Below are 6612 nucleotides of genomic sequence, written 5' to 3'. Positions count from 1 at the left end.
GTATAAAATGTATATGGAAAATGCAATAGGAGCAGGAATACTAAACGACAATGTGAACAGCCAACTGCCCAGGCCGGAACAGTGCAAGCAGTGTGGGACTCCATGGCATTATACCCCCACTGAGGTCTCTCCCCTCCCTAAACCTCACCCCCCACAGGGTCTACCCCCCAAATATCCAGGAATTTCCCAACCTACAGTTGGCAACCTACTGATAGCGCATGTGTGTAGGGTTGCCAGGTCCTTCTTCACCACTGGCGGGAGGTTTTTAGGGTGGAGCCTGAGGAGGGCGGGGTTTGCGGAGGGGATGGACTTCAACGCCATAGAGTCCAATTGCCAAAGCGGCCATTTTCTCCAGGGGAACTGATCTCTGTCGGCTGGAAATCAGTTGTAATAGCAGGAGATCTCCAGCTAGTACCTGGAGGTTGGCAACGCTAAAGGTGAGTGTGTAAAGCAACTCTTAGCTAATAGCTTGTTTATGGTTCCATAAGTTATGCATTGTAAGATGGACTACTTAACTTCTGTCAGTCTTGAATCAGTACCTGAAAATTAGAAAAAATTGTGAAGATCTGCTTTGTAAGTAACTGAAATACAATATTTTAATGATGATTTGATATTTATTTATATGCTAGTTAGACATATTAATGTATACATAGGATCAGAAGTGGGACTGTTGAAGACTTCGAAACGACCGTATCCCCTTCTGGATGATATTTTTCCTGCTCTGATACCTTTTGGAAGGATCCTAGAGAATGAATAATAATAAGATATAGATATATCAGCATTGTACTTTACCAGTGTGAACACTTACTACTACTTTACCTGTACGGAGACTTTTGACTTTGTACTGTTTGGACCTTTATGTTATTGTAGTGATATTTATTGTACTTTAGCTTAGGACAGATATAGCAGTAGAATTCAATTGTTATAGTATATTTCATTGTATAATTGTGTAGCATATTAATATACCTTTTGCACTTTGTTACATCATTCGTCCCTGTGCTAATTTCCAAATCCCTGTGATAACTTGCACAGCGGTGTCTACTTTTCCGGCAGTACCTGGAGGTTGGCAACCCTATACGTGTGGCATTAGGCACCATTTAAAAAGAGCGAGGGCGAGAAGGACTTTCTGCTGTGGTTGCCAGGCAGAGGTTGACCAGACGGGAGGCTGGCAACAGTAAAGCAAAGTGGAAAAGCAGAAACAGGCAAGCAAGATAGGATTTCCCCCCCCCCATCCCCAAATGCACCACCTGAGATGAATAGCTCAGTTCACTAATGGTAGAGCCACCCCCGCCTATAAACAAACCATTGAAGAGTCTAGATTTCCCCCCCCCCTTCCAATCTTGTGTGCCAGTGAAGATAGAATTTATCTATTTTTACACTTGGAGATTAGTGGTTGGTGATATCAACTCGGCAGGCCGCTGCGGAGACAAGAAGAAAACAACTTTGCCGTCTGAAGAGCCAGGGAGATTTGCTTCGACAGCCACGAACGGTTTCATTTGGCTTTGGACAGAAGGAAGCCGTCGCCTCGATTCGCAGGCTGCACTTTGGACGAAAACCCAAACGTCGCCGGTATTTCTGTATCTGGATGCAAGTTTTAATAACCTAATAAGGCTGCAAAGCTTCTGAGCTTTGCGGGCTGAAGTTTCCCCTTTATTCAAAGCCCAGGAGATTCTGAGAATAGCAAATAACTACAGATACCGGAAAGTAACTGTGACATTTACCATTGGGGGAAAAAAGAGATGGTGATATAGAGACACCATGGCAATAAGTATCTTCCAAATGTCATTTTCTTGAGAGATCAGCGGCTCTGTCAAGCAGCTCTCCTATCTGAACATCACCTTTTAATGTTTAGATTTTTATACCCCCATCTGCCCAATGGGGACCCAAAACGACTTATAACATTCCTCCTGCCTCAATCTTATCCTCACATCAACCACCCCTTTGAGGTAGGTCAGGCTGAGAGAGTGACCAGCCCAAGGCCACCCCACTCAGGGAGCTTTCATGGCGGAGCAGGGATTTGAACCTGGGTCTCCCAGACTGCAGACCGACACTGAACATTACAGGATTTGGCAGTTATTGTCTAAGCAGCAGCATCTGTATTAAACTGCATAGCAGCCTAGACTGGCACCTGCAAGCTAAGCAAGGTGGATGGGACACCACCAGTAGGGTTGCCACCTCCAGGTATTAGCTGGAGATCTCCTGCTATTATAACTGATATCCAGCCGATAGAGATCAGTTCCCCTGGAGAAAATGGCAATTGGACTCTATGGTGTTGAAGTCCCTCCGCTCCTCAAACCCCGCCCTCTTCAGGCTCTGCCCTAAAAACCTCCCGCTGGTGGCAAAGAGGGACCTGGCAACCCTAACCACCAAGGAAGTCCATGGTTGCTATGCAGAGGCAGGCAACGGCAAACCACCGCTGCTCAGTCTCTGGCCTTGAAAACCCCATGGTTCTGGGGGTGCCATGAGTCAGCTGCAGCTTGATAGCACACAACAACAACAACAATTTCATTAAATTCTACATCTGATGGTGAGATAAATTCTGATCACAGTGCTGGGCGCCTTAATTCTGGTCCACTTCCCACTTGGCATCATTGATTCTCTCCAGGATCAGAGGAGCATGCCGAATATATTGGGTGCTGTGGAACACAGGCAGGATGGTGCTGCTGCAGTCGTCTTGTTTGGGGGCTTCCTAGAGGCACCTGGTTTTGGCCACTGTGTGAACAGTCTGCTGGACTTGATGGGCCTTGGTCTGATCCAGCATGGCTTTTCTTATGTTTTTATGTCCATATATGATTGAAATTCTCGGTGAATGACCAGAGGGGTAGTCTCTCTTGCCTCGCATCTCTGCAGGGAAAGCCCAGTCTTCCTTGCCTTGGCAGGTGGGGAGGGGGGAGACCAGTGCAATTTGTCCTTCTTTGAAAGCTTCCAAACTGGGGGCCATTACCAGATGTTGTGGTAATGAGATCCACATGTTTCTTATATGTTGCCTTTCATTTATCCTGAATCTACTGTCCATCAGTTTCGCTGAGTAATCCTGGGAGCCAGTGAAACAGCTGGGTGGGGGGCATTTTAGCACTTGAAAAAGTGGGAGGGGGGACACAAGATCACCTGGTTCCACCATAACGTGTGCCTCACAGTCATTTTTTTTTAATAACTTTTTATTGGTTTTATATCTTTTCCATTAAACAAGCAACAATTTAAAAATATATACCATTTAAATGTCTAGGTATGTTGCTAATATTCTAAGTACATAATAATAGAAAAAGAAAAAGAAAAGAAAGAAATTTTGACTTCCCCTTCACCTCCGTCTGCCTCTTAATAGAATGGTTAAATTCCGTCATGATGGGTTCTGATCCTAATTCTTTCCAATGAAACCATAACATTTTCATTCCTAAGCTATATAATCTATTCAGTATTAATTATTAACATTATTATTATCACATGGATCAGATTAATAAGTATTCTTCCATTTTTCCCAGTCTTAATTCATGTTTACAGTAATTCATCCAAACCTCCCACGCCTCACAGTCATTTTTAACAGGCTAAATTTTCCTCTAAGAAGTTCTCGACTTGGACCCGTGGCTGCCGTAGCGAGTAGTTTGGCCCTGTGTCCTACCATTCCAAGAGAGAACATTTTTCTCCATCCACATTCCTCACACCACGAACAATTTTATAATCTCCATCACGTTTCTCTCATTTCCAGCTGAAGCTGACTATGCTGAGTCCTCGTTGGCTGGTTCTTGTGACTATCATGGAGTCCCTCCCTCATCCCTCTCCCAGAGCAGTGTTTAAACGAAGAAGGCCAAGGATAAAAATGGTGCTGAATGAACATTTGATTGGGTAAACATGTTAGGAGCCTGAAACGAAAAACAAAGAAAAAAGCAATCCAAAAGCTTGCCTGGAACAAAGGCAGAAAAAGAAGTGAAATAAAAGCTGGGATCTGAACCAGGTAGGCGTATGGGGCAAAGGTGATAAGAGCTCACCTGCAGCAGAAAAAAAAGCATCAGCTCCTGTGAATAAGTTTGTCTGTATGCACCTTAGACAATTTCACATTTTAGGTCCTCAAGATCTCTTAGTGTACTCAACCCAGACCCAACGACTACTTTCATTTTTCATTTACCAAACCTGGATGTCCATCACCCTGATCTAGATGGCCCAGGCTAGCACCATCTCATCAGATGGTTAGTACTTGGATGAGAGACCACCAAGGAAGTCCAGAGTTGCTACATAGAGACGGGCAATGGCAAACCACCATTGTCATCTGCTCTGACCTGGATGACCCAGGCTAGCCCCATCTTGTCAGATCTCAGAAGCTAAGCAGGGTCGGCCCTGGTAAGTACCTGGATGAGAGACCACCAAGGAAGTCCAGAGTTGCTACATAGAGACAGGCAATGGCAAACCACCTTTGTTCATCTACTCTGTCCTGGATGGCCCAGGCTAGCCCCATCTTGTCAGATCTCAGAAGCTAAGCAGGGTCAGCCCTGGTTATTACTTGGATGGGAGACCACCGAGGAAGTACAGGGTTGCCATGCAGAGGCAGGCAATGGCAAACCATCTCTGTTCTTCTCTTGCTTTGAAAACGCTACAGGACCACCATAAGTTGACAGTGACTTAACAGCACTTTCCACTATCAGAAGTTCACCTCTTGCTGCCTCTCGTTCTTCCAGTGTTCTCCCTCACCCTCACAAACTAATTCAAGATTGGGGACCCCTGCAGCATCAGCACCAACACAAAGACAATTTGACATCCCTTCGATCTCCGAAATGTCTTTCCGTAAAGTTTTCCCACCTTTGTTCCTCTAATGGCCTGGAAACAACCAAGTAGAGGGCCCGAAGGAAATGGCAATTTTTCCCCTTCTTCGAGCAGCAACGCATTGTGTGTTATAGAGGGGCTGGTACGAGGACCCTGTTCTGAAAAGGCCGTGATTGGGGAATGCAGCAAACACGGCAAAGGCTGTCATTATCCCCCTACGGCCTGAGTGTTGAGTCACAATGACCAAAGCATCAAGGGAAACCATTAAACTTGGTATTTCCAGACTCAGACACCCATTCTGCCCTCCCGGTCATTCGTTCTAGCCATTTATAGGATGGATACAAAGGTAAGCGAGGCCAGCGGTGATGTTACTTTAGATGCTCAACAAGGTACGTTTGATCAATCTATTTTAAAACTGAGCCATGATTACAGAGGGCCAGTGTACTTATTGTGAACAGTTTCCGGCTCATTCTGGAGACGGCTCTTGCTATGGTGACTGCCGAGGAGGTCTAAACGATCCGCCCAAGCTCTTCTTTTATATCCTTCTGGGCTGGAAGGCTGTTATTTGCAATGTACGTGTCAACAAGGCATGTTGTGAAGAGCGGCAATGTTTGCTTTCTCTCCGAGCTTTTTGTGTGGCGATCTGTCAGTTGCAGGTGTCCAGATGAAAGAGGACCAAAGCCACCTTACCATTAACATCAACCCTAGCAAAAAATCTCTGCATGGAGCCGTTGGGTATAATAAAGCCATTCTCCCCCCCCCCCCCAAAAAAGCAATCAATAATGTTTGTTCATAGCCTCGCTGTGTCATAATTGAAGTATGAAAAAGTAGAATCGTTGGAAATTTTGCATCCACCATCACATGGTATCATAAAATTTTACTGTGGTCTTTGACTAGTATAACAAAAGTTATAACAAGATTTAACAAAAGTTCCAGATTTAAAACAATGATTCAAAACAATGGAAGAATAAAAGCCTACACTTTACAATGGCTTTACTATTGTTCCCCGAGTCTTACATATCCCGAGGCAAAATTTAGCAACTTGTCCAGATACCCAGTGACTTTTATTGGACAATAAGTTTTCCAATTTAATTTCATTGGATTCGCTCAGAAAGCCATCAAGCACAGGCTGAAGATCTTTTAATCTGGCCTCCTTGTGATGTGGACATCTCAGAATAATGTGCTTGTTTGTTTCCACCTCCCCCAATAAACATGAACATAACCTTTCTAAATGTATGGAATCTTTTTAAATCTCCCTACCAACACAGCAGAAGGAAGTGCCGGGCATACATCCACCATCTCTTTATAAGTGGGTGTTGTGTAGGACCTGTGCTTGAAACTCTGGTGGACCGGCCTAAGTGGTTTTGCTAACAATAAATCATACCCACCTGGAATCAATATTTTCGCAGATTTCATTTCCTGACAACCTCCCATTGTCTCGCCCTTTAAAGTTTGACAATGATCGAAACTGTCAAGTGTCCATCATTTTTAAAGTTGATCAAAGTAGAGAGTGCAGAGATGGCATGGGTATCATCCCTGGCTGCCCATATTGAAAGATGCCTGTAACAGAAATTAAAATCGAAAGGAATGAGCTAGATGCATCGGTGGAACTGTTGATGGGAAGGAAAACAAATGATGGGCACCCACTTCAATCTGATTTATGGCCTGTTTTTGGGGACAAAAAACTGCCTTAGTATGGTTTAGTGTCGAACTAGGATCTGGGAGACCGGGGTTCACCACTCTGCCATGAAAAAGAAGAGTTGGTTTTTATACCCCACTTTTTTCTGGAGAGCCAACGTGGTGTATTGGTTTAGAGCAGTGATTTGGAGTGGTGGACTCTGATCTGGAGAACCAGCTTTG

This window comes from Euleptes europaea, chromosome 2 (assembly GCF_029931775.1).
Source record: "Euleptes europaea isolate rEulEur1 chromosome 2, rEulEur1.hap1, whole genome shotgun sequence".
NCBI lineage: Eukaryota > Metazoa > Chordata > Lepidosauria > Squamata > Sphaerodactylidae > Euleptes > Euleptes europaea.
This window is presented reverse-complemented; position numbering follows the sequence as displayed.